Consider the following 16,849-nt stretch of genomic DNA (forward strand, 5'->3'; position numbering starts at 1 on the left):
TGATAGAAACGTTTCCAAAAAGTAGAACTCACAGCTACAACTTTCAACCTTTTCCACACCAGATGTCACGTTAAACAGCAGAAGTGTCAAAACAGCACCTCTGACCTCACGCGAAGGGAAGGAATAGTGCTAGTGTGGGGGATGCTCTGAGACTTATTAGTAACTCCCATGAACAGCTCTTGTAGTTACCGGGCTGTGCCTCGAAAACGAACGTGTCGTGCATTGACTGCTGCTTAATCAATCCCACTGCGTCCTTTTATAGGCGGATGAGGGATTATTATCTTCACACAGACAGGGGAAACTGGGACACGGAGATCAAGTATCTTGGGCAAAGCTGCCAAGGAATTTATAACTGAGAAGCTGCTGGCTCTGAGCTGCCTTCCTGGAGCTTGGTTTCACCCCAGTGGACCGGAAGCATTTTTGAAATGCCGACCGCTTCGTGCTGAATGCTCGCTGCACAATTCACACCATGCGTTCTAGTTCCGGAAAACAAACATTTGATGGCAGGAGCCAGGCTTCCAGGCTTGTCAGAACATCTCTTATTACAGCTTCCACTAGCCCTTTCAGTGTCGGATAGTCCTGAAACACTTGGGGATACATATATATATAAAAGTATACATATAAAATACATGTACACATATATGTGTGTATATATCTGAGTTTTCATCAGTTTGCTCTCCTTAATATCATCTTTTATTGCAGCTGCCAGTTCCTGGCAGTCCGAGGAGAACCACTTCGGCTTGTGCTCTGAAACAAATCTGGAAAGGAGGTGCAGAAACCCCAGGATTCTCCCAGATCCCGTCTAGGGAATAAAGGAAGAGAAGGGAACTGAGAAGAGTGGGGAAACCTGGGAGTCTCTCTGACATGTGACCTGGATATCAAGCATCCAGAAGTCAAAGCCAAAGTCGGGGAGCTGCCTGGGGGTTCCCCTCCACCCGCCCAGCACCTCCCATGGCACAGGAGGGAGGTTCAAACCCAAGAAAATCTTAGCCAGGACCCAGGTGGCTGGAGGGAGCTGCCCAACCAGTAACCCAGCACCGTGTGATGTACTGCTGCGGGACTGATTTCCCAAAGATGAAGGGAACTGTGAGTCAAAACTGACAGCAAAAGATTTCACATGGAAAGACACAAATTAATGTGGATGAGTCCGTAAAAAGGCTGCATCAAGTTGCCAAAGAGCCACAATTCCTCCTTCAAGAGAGTCCATCTGGCACAGACTCAGTGCAAACACAGCAATTAGAACAAAAAAGCGATATGTAGCAAATAGAAATGAGATGATGGAGGCATTGGGAGCAATTAATATGAATTAGTTTTATGAAGTGCATGAAATACAGAAAGGAAAACGGCAACTTAAGATATAAATTCCTGGCTATCAGTTTTAAGGACAAAATAAGTTATATTTAAATTTGTATTTAGAGAAAAAAAATCCTAGTTATAGGCCAGGACTTTTAATAGATGGAGAGACTAACACTGTTCATAATTATGCAAAAAAAAAAAGCCAGAAATTTTTAATAAATATTTCTCATTGGAGTTCGGAAAGAATCAAGACTGATGTGCCAGAATCATACCATGATGATGCGCTGTTTTCCAGTTCATTAGTAACAGATAACAGCAAGTAGGAAAAATTGTTTAAAACAGCCAGTCTAGAAAGCTTACGCAAAGTCTCCTCAAAGAGCTAATTGAGGAGACCTTTGGCCACTTAATATTAGCTGTTAAATGTGTGGATTTGTGGAAATTTTTAGAATGAAAGGTACCGGTTCTGCCCCAGTATTCAAAAAAGATTAAGTGGAATAACCCGGGCTAGGCAGGCAGTCAGTCTTTAAGAGAACGGGTGCGTGCGAAGCAGGTGGCTCTCTCGCGTGTTATGTGCTCGTGAAAACGCGTGTGGTTGGTTGGTGACCCCCCCGTGGCCGCTCACCCGTCTCCAGGAGGACCCTGCCCTCCTTAACTAGTGGAGAGTCCCCGCAGTAGCGACAGTGTAGCGAGGCAGCGGACACTCCTAAACCTGGAGACCGAGAATGTGGTGAGATCTGACGATTCAAAAGAGGGATTCCATAAGTGACAGGAATCTTCCTGCTTTGGGCTCTAAGCCGGTCTCTTGAGGTGGCCAGATCTGGGAAGCAGAGCCTCACATTTTCCTCTAAAGCATCTAGTCCTGGTCTGTTTTGAGTATAAGACACTGAACTAATGGGCTTTGGGACTCATCCAGACTGTCAATTCCTGCATTCCTATTAATTAGCTCTATACCTTGCTCTGAAATGAGGGGTGTTCTGTCTGAGGAGAGCTGTGGCTGCATAATGACTTTTACCTGCAGAATTAATACAGCCCAGGCCCGTTATAGCTTAAAAAGGGATTAAACCTCTTGTGGATGGTCTGTCTGGCTGGTGGCTCGTGTGGAAGATGTAGAGAGGCTGCAGGGAGGGTAGGTACATCAGCAACACCATCACATTACAGTCTCGAGAGTCCTCCCTGCTCCCAGCCCACAGCGCAAACCCGCCGTCAGCACAAGACACCCGGCAACTTCAGGACAGCAACTCAATCCGATCTGGTTTTAGCTCTTGTGACCTTTATCCCGTGGATAAAACCAGGTTGTGAATGAGGTTTAGTTTGCCATTATTTATACAGGATGTTCTCCTCAATGTCTTCAGAGTGATTCCACGGTGTGTCCACTTGCCTAAACTAAGGTTTGAGCCCTTTCTTTGCCATTCATTTTAGTGACATTACGTAAGTCATCCTCACTTCGTACCCCAGAAGTGAGACGGTAGAATCTTAAATTCTCATTATCGTTCAAAAGCCTTTTCTAAGCGCTGGACTATTTCTTAGGGGCTGGCTTTAAAATGATCAGTGTTTCTCTCAGCTTTCATGTCATTCTTTCCCCTGACAGTAACAGCCCTGTACAATAGCTGTTCCGTATAGACACGCATTATCACTTAACTGCTGTCTGTCTGCGCTGTGAGCGGCTGTGTTAAGTTCCACCTCTGCTCTCTTTCTTCTGCATGGCAGACACTGTAAAAATAAACAGGACTGAGCAGCATTTTTGCTAGGTGGAGAAATGAACTTGCCTGTGTTTCTGCATAAAAATATCAGTAAAAATGTGGGTCCTAACCCAATCACTGCCACTTTCAATGACCTGTGATGTAACGGAACACCCAAGCTCACTGCTAAAAACTGAGCCCAGTAATGACAAAATAATCAGGAGATTAATTAGTTATGCTTTCCATATGAAACTGTTTCCTTCTCGGTAGCTGAATTCAGGAAAACACTTAAGCCCATGTTGAGTTATGCATCAGTTTAAGCATTGTGTTGAACAGGGAAGTTTCCCTGAGCCAGCATCTGTGAGCATGGTATCTGTTTCTCAAGGCGAAAGATTAGGGATACAAATGTCTGCCCAAGGTTTGTGTTAAGAACAAAAGCCTTCTCAATATTGATTAACTAGGATTATTGTTAAAAATCAGTTGCAATTAATTTATTACAGAATCAAAATTAGGAATTGGCCATAATAAATCATCCAATCCATCTGGCAGGCCTAAGGCAGGATCAGAGCTATAATTAATATTTTGTATCATAGTCCCATGTCTTGATTTGGGATCAAGTAGAATCTTGGAAGTCAGGAAGGAGCCTTAAAGAGAAAGTACCATCAAAACATTAGATTCCTGTGGACTGGGGACACCGATGGAAATGTTGATGTCACGGAGAGTTTCTGGTAGGATATGGGAGAGAGTTCCCAGAGCAGAAATGCTAGCCGTTACTTTTTCAGCTTTCCCTTGTGACTTTCTTTTTAACTCCAGTCTCAAGCAGTGATATTTAAAGGTCTTTTCTTCTTCTTTCTCAGATGTTAATCCCAGGGACAAGAAGTGTCTCTGATGCCGACTGTTTGTAGGTGTAATCCTAAAACTCTTGAATCCACAGCCGCTGGATTTCCGGCTTCCGTTGGTCCATATGGTCACAAGAGGGAAGTGCTAAATTAGCCCTTCTTGGGGCAGCTTTTGTTAATGGTTCACAGTTGTGTTCCGAGCACCTCTCAGGGGTTCCAAAGAAGGTCTATAGCCTGCCATACATATACACCCTGCCGTATATACCTCACGCCTCCCGGCCCGAGAGCGTGCAGACATCGCCAGTCGAAGGCCAGAGACCCACCCTGCAAGGCACTGTACAACAGGTCACAAAAAAGAATTCCTTCCTAGAGAGACACAGGCACACACAAACATCCATACGGGCATATTCCAGGGATGCGTTTACGTATGGTCACTGCACATGTGTACGTCCGACATACAATAAGACTGAGGTTTTTTCCTTTTTTTCTCTTTTTTTAGGGAAGTGAGCCTGTTCTTGCTGAGCTTTAATTTGAAAAACTGGTTGGAACTTGTGAAGTCAATAATTATTCTTGTGAATGTAGGTCAAACTGTTTTCTAATTTTTCCTCTCCCTCCTGGGACTTGGAAGAGGATTTCAATACTCCAGTACTCCAAGGATAGAAGCACCGTGCTTTCCATTAGTAAGAGGCAACTCTCAATAAAAAGCAGAAAGACCTGAGGGATTCAAGGTAAATATAATCCTAGGTGCTTAAGTAGGTTTTCCTCTAGAGCAACTTCCCTCGAAGCAGGAAATTTGCAGAAATAAAACTGTCTTCTCAATACACTGCAGTTTTCGAAACAGTCTAAGATTTTCAGAAAATTCACTGAAAAATGGAGTGTTATGATAAGCGAGTTCAGCATAAGTGCATTCCGTTCTGCTGAGAGCTTTCCTCCATGGCAGATAGCTGCCCATTTGCATGTACTTCACAGGCAGTAAATCCCTGGCACTTTCTCTGAGCAGGTAATTTGCAGGATCTCAACATTAGTAACGTAGTTGTCATCCCCCCATTATGATCCGTGGGCCGATGGGCATCTCCAGAGGGACATTTTATTTCCAAAGTTCAACAGTCCACATCAAACTAATTGCCCCACGGGGGTAAAACTGGTAAGGCACACAGCCGTGCAAGCAAGCTTCCTCATCGCTCCAGGCCGCCCTCTGCTCCCCAGCCTAAATGACCGGGTATTCATCTACAGCTGCCGATGCAAGCGTCCAGAAAATAACCCAGCTCCGATAACATAAGGGAGTGCATTGGAATCCCACTGGTTTTGTTTGAAGTGTATTCTGAACATAGTATTCAACCGTATTTTGCCATCGCAGTTGGGATATCAGAGGGCGTACGGCTTTCCACCTTCTGCAGACCTCCAGAAATAGATCTCCCCTTAGCTTTTCAAGGCATTTGCCTTATTAGAGAAAAAAATAAACAGCAACAACTTCTGCAGTTTCCTTCATCAGTAACTCCAAGAAACACTTCTGCGCAGCAGGGACTGTCAGCTGTATCAGAAAACTGTATTTATCCACCCACTTCACCAGACTGAGAACCCTCCGGCATGAATCACAATTGTTTATGCTTTGTTCTGGGGTTTTGGGGCTTTGCTTTTTTTTTCCCCCTTAATGCAGTGGAAGGCTCCAAGACTGGAAACTGCTGGGGGAATATGACTTTATCCACCACCGTTTTATTTGTGTGAACAGCTTTTGTAAGATACAATTCCAGGATGTGGAACACTGCTATTCAAGTACCACAGGCCTATGTCTTCTTTGTACCAAAGCCCTTTACCTCACTCTGGCAGTGTAAAAGTTGCCTCAAAGTGTGGGTAAATTTTATTTATAGCCACCAGAAGCATCTTAATAGTCTTCTGCTTTAAAGAGGCCTTGCAGTAATTCAGAAATTTTGCAGCTGCTCTCTTTATCCGGCCTGTTATGCTTGCTTTGAGTTATTGATTCTGAAGGGCATTAGCAACCTATGAAAATAAGGCGTGGGAGAGACTACTGAAGTCTGTTACAGCACCAGCTACGCAGCACTGGCTTCGGCAGTAACCGTTACGTGTGGAGATCATGCGCTTGCCCATTGGCGTTGAACACGGTGGCAGCCACCACAGAGGTGTCACCAAAATGGTGGCCAGACATTCTCAACATCTGTAGCACAAGTGAGATTGTCGCATTCCTAATTTTCCCTCCCACTTAAAAGTCTTGGAGCAAGGCTGGAAGGAGCCTGATCTGCCCGAGGCTATGACAACCACAGCGGCTCTGCTCCTGGTGCTGGCACTCCGGGTTGCGTGTGCCACACAGTTGACAATGTGTGTAACCAGATCTCCTCCTGGTTCACTTGTCCTCAGTGAAATGACCGTTAAAGACCGGACACAGAGGTGACTGCAAGGGTCCCTGTCTCCTCGATGCTCTGAGACCAACGGGCTGTCAACAGTTCTCACCATAACCCTCCTGATTTCTTACCTCAGAAGGTCACATTCCTTCTGACCCTCCGGTCTTGCTACGTGGAAAGAGAAGGTCCTGCATGTGCTGGAAGATGATCCCGATAGAAAAACCACCATAAGACTTTCAGATATGCTGTTTTGTTTTCTTTCTTTGTTTTTCTCAAGAAAAATTAGGACAGGGTGACAATGATCCGTGGGCCACAGCTGTCTCCCCATCTCCAAAAAAGGCCCACCACAATGCAGTATGAGGGATGGAGACTGCACGGGACGCCCAGCCCAAGAGGGGAGCACACAGCAAATGAACTACAACTCCCTCGAGGCACTGCAGCAGAATATAAAAACAGAAATATTTTGAGTTTGCCTCATTTGACAAAAGGCCCAACTTTTTCAGTGGAAAAAACAACTGAAAATATACATTTTGCCATTGTTTTCATGAAAAGCGTCTGTGGAAAATCTTCAGTTCATACCCCAACCCCCAGCTTTTTTCACAGCTGAACAAGTCACGAGATGAAGACAGTTTGTGTTCACTGCTGATCTAAGCACGGCAAGGCTGAAAATCCAACTTCGTACGTTGCTGTTCTCCCCCATTCTGCCAGGGTCTCTGCTTTGAAATGCCTTTTTAAAAGCTGGAAGGGCGTCATTGGACGCCAAGCAGCACATCCCTGTACAGCACTCCTTGCTCCAGACCTGCTGTGGGCCCAGAGGAGATGGTTGCAGCTAAAGCTGAGTCGCTTTGCACCTTTAAAAGCAACAGACTTGGGGAGATCAGGGCAAGGCTGGTGGAGGAGGCAGACGGATTCTCTGTGTGACAGGGGGCTGGTTACTGGAGCAACTCTAAGGATTCACAGAAAAGAGCCACGGGTTTTGTGACTAAAACATGCGGTGGGTAAAACCTAAGGACACCAGCCAAGCCCCCCTTGCCTGCAGACCCAGCAGCCCCGGCGGCGCTGACCGGCAGAGCAGGGTGCGCTTTGCACCCTGAAACGTGCTGCTGGGGGCAGGTTTGCCGTGCGCTGTCACGGCTCCTCGCGCTGCCCATTTCCCAACTCGGTTCAGCTGCAGGCTGATGCACGGCCCTCCGATGTCGGTGGGGGTTTTTTGTTTGTTTTTCAAGCCTCTTTTCCAGGACTGTTGTGTACCGATAACACCCCAGGCACTTCCCAGGTGTCTCCGTTATTTCTTCAGAAAGTCAGACGAGGGAGGGAGAAGGGGGTTTGCCTGTCTTTGAGCCGGGGAGGGGGAAATAGCTAAAAAAGCCGCTTTGGCTCAGCTGCTCGGCTGGGTGGGTGCATGGGTGCCTGCACGCACCCCGGAGTTCCTCGCGCTGCTTCTCCTTATTTGGCTGGGAGCTGGAGCGTGCCGGGGATTGGCTGCGGAGAGGGAGCAGGCAGCGGAGACGGAGAAGGAGAAGCAGGCAGAGGGGGTGAAGGGAAGCGAGCTCACTGCCTGCAGAGTGGCAGCTGACAAGCAAGGCGAAACACCACTCACGCTCATCGGCATTTGTCAAGCAAGTTGCAGCTATTTTTATAGGAGACACTTTGCCTACATCTTCACTAAGAATCCGGGGCTCAATCTGATCTCCCTGAAGTGTAATGAGAAATACCTCTTCTCAACCTCCCTTCTCCCCATCTCGCATGTGTTTTCAAGGCACAGTTGTGCAGAGTTGTGCATAAGCAAGATTTCTTGGCCATTAATGGACTTCAAAATTGTTCTTTTCTGTGCTGCTCTGCCAGGGTGCTCTTTATGCTTACAATGATACAATTTTTTGTCTCCAGAACCGACATAATTGACACACTGGACAATAGAGCCAGCCCTTTCTGGGAACAGCAGACTTGTTGCTCCTCTTTTGGACAAGCATATGCCCTCTTTGTGCCGTGTTATTCCCGCATGGATAGACCCATAAAAACGGTGTGCGATGCACAAAGCAATGTCTGTGCTCGCTTTGGCTTTGAAGCTCCATTAGGGTTCATTGCAACATGCCAGTGTCTTTGGAAATGCCATCAAAGGCAGAGCACTGTCTGAGGGGCTGGCAGGGAGGGAGCAGAAAAGCAGAGGTGGAAAAAACTAGCAAGGGGCAAGGAGAGGTGATCAGATGCAAGAATGAGGACAGGAGGCTGATAGTGGAATGGTGAATCTTGGAAGCGAAGACCACAATAAGTGCCCTCAAACAGCTACTGTGGGAAGCTGAGCTATTTATAGGACAAGAAGAGGGAAAGCAGAGGTTTGAGGAGTGGGATTCAGGGGAAAAAAAAGAAAAAAGGAGTAGTCAGAATGAAGATTAGAAACTGGAGAAAAGAGGTTGCGACAATATTCCACTTTGCCAGCAACCTTCATTTGTGGTGTTTTCCTTAAATTGTCAGGCTCCTGGAGTCACGCAACTAAGTGAGATTCCCAAAAAGCTAGAGACATCAGCAGGCAAAATGAACTTCCTATCGACTCTCTAAAGCACTTCCGTTAAGCCCATCTCCTCATCTCAGAGGGTCTGTTGTTTCTTTTGCTTCACTAGTCCGGCAGAGACAGTTGTCAGGTTTTTTTCAGGTTACTGCTTCTGCTTTTCTAAGTTCTGCCTGAGACTCAACACAGAGCCTTGGAAAACAAGAGCGCTGTTTCTTCAGGTCTTTCCAGACTATCTCGATGCAGGAAGCACAGGAAAATCCGTCCAGCCTGTTTTTCAGACTTCTGAAGTTTCTTGGAACAACGTTTGAATTTCTGAGGCCTTACCGAACACAGCGCTTTTAAGGTTTTCCTATCACAAAACACCAGGCAGCTTTTTCGTGCAGCTGGCCCTGCTGCAGATGCATTTGTTCTGTGGTTAGCTTTGGCCCCCAGATTGTGTGCATTGAAAAAGGGCCTGGCGGTTTGTGTCGTGGAGCGTGGTTCCTGCTGCCACCCCAGGTGCCAAACTCGCTGCTGGCGTCTTGCAGCTTAGGCTGACCAGGTGTGTCAGGTACATGAGGTCCCGGCGTGGGGAGAGGCCGTGGTGTCACCCCGAGAGTAGTGAATAGATCTGCGTACGCAGGTATGGATGGATCTGTCTGTCTAACAAATACTTCTGCAATATCTGAACTTCTCTGGAGAGGAAAATTCCCTAAGGAGACCTCCTTCCTCATCAGACTGCATCATCACGACAGGCAGCTCAGGCTGAGCATGTCTGAGTTAAAAAAAAAAAAAAGGGAACAAGTTTATACAGCTGGTTATTTATCGTGACATGGCCTTGTTGCCTAAGCAGAATGTGTGGGTTTATAAATCAGGACTTTTCCTTCAGGGTAGATTGGTGTGATCTGTAAATCTCTAGCAGGATCTGTAAATCCGCAGCAGGGTTAATAAAACTATACTCAGATTTATAAATTGAGAGTAGGGTTTGCAAATCCATCAGTGGGGGTGGAAATCCTATAGGCCAACTCCTACAGCTGTTGAATGTTTTTATTCTCCATCTGATTTTTGAGAGAGTGATTTTTTGAAACCAGTCTGCTGCAAGACTTGGCATATGCAGGTGAAGTTGTTGAAATACAAACCAAGAAATAGGACATTTCTTAGGCTTTAAGAGCGAGCCTAGAAACTGTGGAAACCATGGAAGGCTATAATGCATTTTTGCATATTGAAAATCTATTTTTCCAACCTGTTCTTCCTATCTCCGCTTGGATCACTGTTATTATAAAAACAGCCTGTACACTTTCTCTCTGCAAACTACCAGTTACTGTTGAAGGGGTCACAGAGAACAAACCTTGTCCTTTGTCGCCAACGGATAGAGTGATTTTATTGACACCAATGAAGAGAAACACCCTTCCACAGAATTATGCTGAGGCACAAAGTTCAGATTCAGGCCCAGGTTATTAAATCTCATAGAGGAACTGGTGAGTGAAAACATCTGGCAAACACAGGCAGAGGACTCGGCTCAGAGCCGTGCAGTGCACGACGCCTGGGCGTGAGCTCTGCGCTCCATGAGTTTGCCGTGCCTCCCACCTCCCATCCTGCCCCTCCTGCACCGCTGCCCTGCCTGCTCCCCGCCAGCCTGGCCAGGGCACGTCTGCGTGCTATTTAAACCCTCTGTGAGCATGGCGAGGGGTCTTTCTGACAGCATTAGATACCTCTGTGACACTGATCTTGTGACAGCAGAGGCTGAGGTAGGTCACAGTAGTGAAAAACCCAAAAAACCACCTCAATTCTCATACTGCTGGTGTAGTTATGTTATTGCATATTTTAAGGAAACATGTAGGAGGGAACTGTAATTCTAAGAGCTGTAAGATGTCCAGGGCTTGAGCTTGTGATGTAAAAGATGAGGCCAGTGGTACTGTAGGATCTGATGGCTCTCTGGCAGCGTATGTGAAATAAGCAGGCTGCGGGGAGTTAATGTGTGAGCGGCCAGGCCTGCCTAGCGCCCGTCCCGATGGGGTCACAGCTGCTGCAGTAGGTGCTGGGTAGAACAGAAGCCACATCTTCTCTGCAAAGGAGACAGCGAGGGCTGGGGGGAGGCAGCTGGTGTGCTGCAGGCTCGACCGTGCCACGGCAGAGGACTCTGGGTCTGTGGCCGGCCTTCCCTCAGCCACAGCGAGTCCCAGATTTACCCAGGCTAAAACCTCTCCCTCTGTACTCCTTGTTAGAGGAGGCTTTGACCGTAACCTGGAAGTGACAGGAGCTCACTCACTTCTTCAGGCATAAACCAGTTTTCAGTTAACAGCAAAGGTTTAGGGGGGAAATACTGAGTCCCAGCTGAGCTGTAAGCTGCCGTCTGCCCTCTGGTAACCTCCCTCGACATCTGCCTCTCTGCTCCCAGTCCCCAAAACACGGCCCTTCATAGAAACTTCAGGGACTTACGAATCCCGCCTGAAAGGCTGGGCAGGGTCGCTTGGGCGAACCAGGTACGGCAGCATTGCCAGCTGTTGTTCGTGACCTTTCGGCTGTTCTGCTGGTTTTCAGCATGAAACAGAGCTTGCACTGGCTTTTTGAAAGGCTTCAACTCAGAGCAGCACTGCCACAGGCTTCCTGAAATGTGAGGAGAGTCACTGGGGAGACCAGCATCTTGTCGGCGCTGCCTGGGTTGCAAGAGGTCACACGTGATTCTCAAGTGGTTCAGCGCTTTTAAAATTGAAACCGACTGCCTTTCCCACCATCTCCGCTGCTGGGGTGACTTGCTTGAGTTTGCTGGCGATGACAACCTCCCGTTAACAAGGGCTCTTGCAGGATTCCCCGGGAATGTTGGTCACAGCCCTCACCTGTCACTGAGGGCAGTGACACACACTGGTTTGCACCGCTGCCACCCACCCCTCTGGGTCAGGAGCATAGCCCTCCCATTGCAAACAGCTTTTTGTGGAGCAATCCAATTCATCAACGTGAAAAAGTGCTTGACATTAGTCCTGGAGTCATCACTTGATTCTAGTTATGCAAAACCCATTAAGGAAGACTTCTTTTTTTTTTTTTAATTTTCTTTTATTTTAAAAAAATCTTCTCATCACAGCCTTAAAATCAATCAAAATAAACAGAGCTGCAGCAGACTGGAACAATGTCCCAGAGTTTGTACATATGGAAGGTTTAATTTACATAAAAATCAGTGCAGATTTTTTTCCAAAAGCAACAACCCGCTCCATTCCGCTCCCCCCCCCGCCCCCCCCAATCCCCTTTTTAAGAGGAGGAAAGGAGAACCTGAAATACAAGTCAAAGAGGAAAAGAATTGATAGATCAAGCGACAATAAAATCAGTATCATGTTTGCAAATATTCTTTCGAGCAGTTGCATCAAAAAATAGCACCTTCAAAGCCCCTTTGTACAATATATGTGGAAACCAAGGCTTTCCAAGGAGTTTGAATGAGTTAGAGACATGACATGATGTTTTGTTTATGGACAAGAATCATCTCCTCCCACTTTTAACTGTTTGGAAAGAAATCAGTACCTGTAGACGGTGATTTATTCATCCCAAGAGAAGCACCTAAAATCATTTTGATCTTACCATTTCTGTGGAAGGAAGCTAAATGCCTAAAGGCAGGCAAAATTAATCCCTTCCTGGCTGACGTGACTTTCAATGGCATTTGTATTCCTAAACCATTTAGGCGTTCTCAGAAAGGGGAGGGACTCAAGCCCTTGCATTCCCTTCTACTTTTTTGGAAACTCTTGTTCTGCTCTGAGCCATGACTCCTTAGGGGATAAACCCACGTGGCTCGTTAGACATGAGTATTCGTAAAGTTCAGGGTCAGATTTCCATTCACTGTCTTTGTCCACAAATTATTCGACTCCTTTGATGATCGGATACAGAAAAGTGAAAGAGGAGAATGTTCCTTCCTCACACAGCAAAGCAGTCATAAAGGTTAGTCTTGGGCAACGCTGATGACACGGATTTTGAACTATTCTCTAATGTCGACGCTGCCTTGTGCTTTGCTGTTCTGATCAGTCACTCCTGGAGCTGGTCTTTGCTGGGTGAGGAATCGAAGCCGAGTGTAGAGGATCTTTGGATTTCCATAAGGTGAGCGACAGAACGCTGGGGTCTGTGAGCTCAACTGCCTTGCACAACCTGGATTGTCAAGCAGGTGGGCAGGGCTGCGACAGCCTGGCAAGCCTCTCAGCATGGACTGCAGCGTCGTGGCATCCTTCGGATGTCTCCTGTACACAGCGGCCTGACCCCAGCATCGGCTGCTGCCAGTTGTGTGGATCAGGTCCTCATGCACATATTCCTACGAGTTTCATGGCTGGTAGAAGTTAACGCAGCTCTGTGGAAGTTGGTGCAACTGAGGGCTGTTCGTGGCTGTTAGTTATCCGGCCTAGCAGACCAGCTTCTTACAAGCTGGAGCTGTTGGTGTTTTGATGAGGACTGGGTTGGTGGATCAACATGTCCCAAACAAACCTTCCAGCAAATAACTAAAACTCTTGAGTCCCTGAGATGCTTTGCTTTTGCCAGAAGGCCAGGACCTGGCCTGGGTTATTGGATGGGCTGGGCTGTGACACAAAGCACTGGTACTTCAGCATCACACCACCCTGTTGCAGCATGGAGAACAAACCTGCAGGCTCTGCTACAGGAGCCAGATTCAGCCAAATGCTTAAGCACATGCTCAGATCTATCGTATCAGTGAAGGAAGAAAGAGCCCAGGACCTTCAGGGAGCGGGAGCAACCTGAACTTAACCGATCCGTGTACAGACCCTGGGATGCTGGGAGCAGCCTTTCAGCCTGCAGCTGGCTTTTCTGCTCCTCCTGCATGCCGTGCGGTTTCTTTAAAAGAGGTGTGATGATGGCAGGAGCAGCACTCCTCCCTCCCCGCTCCCATCCTTCCTTCAACCAGTACAGGCATTCCTTGAACAAGCTCGAAACAGTCTCCTAGGGCACACTTCTTGGGGGCGTTGCCTGCTTGTTTTATAAAGACTCATATATTTGCCTCTAAATCCTGTTTTTTCCCTCCCCATCACCCCCAGCCTTGCTCCATTTATACCATAGCCATGTTCAGTTCTTCCCAGGGCCTTTTGTTAGCTCCGGGTTCTTGCAGCTCAGACACAAATAGCTCCCAATCCTCTGGAAACCCTTTGTTATTTATTCTGAGGTGAGGGTAGGGGGCCCTAGGCCCCTTCCCAGCTTTGCCAATGGAAATTCAGTGCCAGTTTGGTGGTGGGGAGAGGCAGGTGGGTTGGATGGTCGATGCCTTCTGCTCTCAGGGCCTGATGTGGAGGTGAGGTGAAATTCCCAGAAATACATAGCCTTCAGGTTTTCCAGGGGTATGTGGCTGAAACAACCAGACTCCCCTGAGGGAGAGGGGGAGAAAGGCCGATGCCTGCTTCACTGCCTGCCCGCTATTGGCACGCTTCTCCCCACAGGGCTGGATGGTGTATGAGCAGGCAGGGGGGAGCTTGTCTCCAGCTTTTGTCATCTAGGTGCACTCTGAACTGGCAGGTAGTGAAGGTCCTATGTTCCAGTTGTCTCTCTAAACTAGCCCTGTGCGTCTCTAAACTAGCCCTGTGGGTCTCTAAACTGCCCTGGCCTGGGAGCCGCCTAACGCAGCAGCGCACCGGGCTGCGGAGCAGCGGGTGCGATCACCCTGCCTTCGGGACCTGGCCATGCCTCTGCACAGCACGACCTTGCTCTTCCTGCTTGTCTGATGCCAGACAGATCTCTCAGTGCGGAGACCAGGGTAAGGTCCTGTGCGTGTGTGTGTGTGTAGGGGTCGTGAGGGGTGTTGAACGAAACCTGACCTCGGCAAGCGTCTTGCAGTTACGCGAAGTGAGAGCCCCTGGTTAATCACAGGGTTCCTGCTCTCCCATCACCCTTCTGAGCGGAGAATGAGACTGGAGGAGTTTTGGAAACCAGGAACTGCTGAACTGCAAACACAAACTGAGACGACAGAAATGATGGAGAGCGCGAAGGAGAGGAGCAAACAGGCAGGCGTCTTCCTTTTCACTGAAGCCCCTGGGAGGTGGTCCAGGGGACCAGTTCCGCAAGAATCTGGGGTTCCTCCGAGACCCAGATGTGCTGCTCAGCTGGTGGATTTCCCAGGGGAAGACTGAGGCGGGGAGCAGCTCGGAGAGCGCTGAAGTGCTCAGTGCTCTGAGTGGATTTGCCATTTCAGTGTTAATGTTTTTCATTGTAAACATTTGCATAATACTGTAGATGACAGCTGGAAGGGAAGAAAGTCAGAAATCAAATGAAGGCTTTTGGAAATGTCCCTGAAGGAGAAGTTGGGAATGATTTTCTGGAATAAAAGCACTCTGGAAATTTCCTTTGTGAAAGGAAGTTTCACTTCTCTACACAGCTCAACACCTTAATCCCTGACTTCTGTTTTAGGCAGACAGCGCAGCCCCCGCCTCCCCCAGACACACACAGAAGTCAAACCACAGTCAGCACTTCTATGATACCAATTCCTGTCTTACATTTATAGCTGTTCTTGCACCAACCACTTCAGGCGTTCAGCTCACTCCGATTTACGTGTCAGCTTTTCAATATACAGGGAAGTGAGGGCTTCCATTCTCGTCCTTTCAATGATACCAAACATGGGTGCTGCAAATAGACCCAGTTGGTAAGCCTTGACCCACCTCCCTGTCACAGATGCTTGTTCCCTTGAGAGGCAGCCTGACAGCTCCCGTGGCTGCTGCAGTGCTGCGCTCAGCATGGGCAGGGCCATCTGCCTGCCCTTCGTGGGGTCGTGGCAAGTGCAGTCCTTAGAGGACAGGCTTGCTTCAGCTTTGAGATTCCCTCCAGGCTCAGGCATGCGGTGCGTGAAGCAGAAAGGGACCTTGCTCTTCAAATTCTTCAACTGCTTTTATAAAAATGGTTTGCTCGCATTTGACACTGCTTATTCCCCTTGCAAATTTTTCCATGCTGTGCTGTGCAGCACCGCAGGGCGGACGCTCGCATGGGGTGTGCCTGCTGAGCCACCGTGCCTACTGAGTTATTCTCGGCATAGCCACCTGCTGAGTGCCATGGTACGGCTGGGTGAAGGGTGCCCGTGGGCGCAGGCAGACGTGGCCATCCGAGGGGATGATCATCTGTAGGGACGGCCATCCATAGGGATGATCATCTGTGGGGACAGCCATGCATGGGGACAACTATCCGTAGGGATGGCCATCCGTTGGATGATCATCTGTGGGGACGGCCATCTGTGGGGATGACCATGCGTAGGGATGACCATCAGTGGAGGCGGCCATCCGAGGGGACAGTTCCACTGCGGTGAGGTGGGGGCAGGTGCAGCAAGAGGAGAGGAGACAGGAGGGAAAGGTTTAAGTACCAAGTAGGCATGAAAGCAAAATACAAAACCTCTCAGCTGCCAGGTGGAGTCTGCCCTCCATCCTGTTGTGTAGGGACCAGGTATAAACAAACTCTTCATTTTCAGCTTAGTTTTATTCACATGTTAACATCTGATCTTCCTGAAAAACTGGTGCCCAGTGCCTGGAGCAATTCTGAGGGGCTTTTGGGTGAGAATAGCAATGCTCCCAGAGAGTTTGGAAGCTGAGATTACTGCTGCAGCTCTCAAGTTTAATGACTTGGAGATGACTGGGAGGTTGTCTCAGGTTGCAAAGCACACTATTCCCGAAGGCCTGCTGGACTGAAGCTGGAATTTTGTGTGCTTGGTTTTCTGGGCTGTGGTGGAGGTGAGGGTGAATTGGTGCCTTGGGACTGTCTGAATTACGTCTGAGGTGCAGGGGAGAAGGCAGCCACAAGCCAGGCCTTAGAGAGCAGCAGACCCTCATTCTGAGCCACTGTGAAGCACTTCAGTGTTCAGGCATGTTTTCTGTTTGAGTGACTTGCATGATAAAACTCAAGCAGGCTCCTGAACCCTCACAAATCTCCAAAAAGTCTGCTGGAATCCTTTTCAGAGGTTCCAGTGGCAATTCAGGGACAATTCCCTTCCTTTGATGCCTTAGGGGCGTTACAGTACATGGACGGCAAATCCATTCACAAGGAAGATCCCTTTTTATCACAGCATCATAAATTCCTCCCCATCCCCTGGTGCAAGGACCCCCCGGGGCAGTAGCGAGGTGGGCTGGAAGGAGGTTCCCACTGCAGCCCACCCTCCCTTGTGTGAATGGTTTCCTTGGCGTGGGTGTGCTGAGAAGAGACTAGAGAGAATCACTGCAGTTGCGGCTGAATCATTTTTAT

At 48.2% G+C, this 16,849-nt stretch overlaps 1 long non-coding RNA gene across 1 annotated transcript in view; it reads left to right on the plus strand.

The window, feature by feature from the left end:
* Nucleotides 1-16,849, plus strand: part of LOC135318200 (uncharacterized) — an 81,704-nt gene that overhangs the window by 24,720 nt on the left and 40,135 nt on the right. The gene's annotated exons all lie outside the window — the stretch shown is intronic.

The sequence above is a fragment of the Phalacrocorax carbo genome, chromosome 28, assembly GCF_963921805.1.
Source record: "Phalacrocorax carbo chromosome 28, bPhaCar2.1, whole genome shotgun sequence".
Classification (NCBI taxonomy): domain Eukaryota; kingdom Metazoa; phylum Chordata; class Aves; order Suliformes; family Phalacrocoracidae; genus Phalacrocorax; species Phalacrocorax carbo.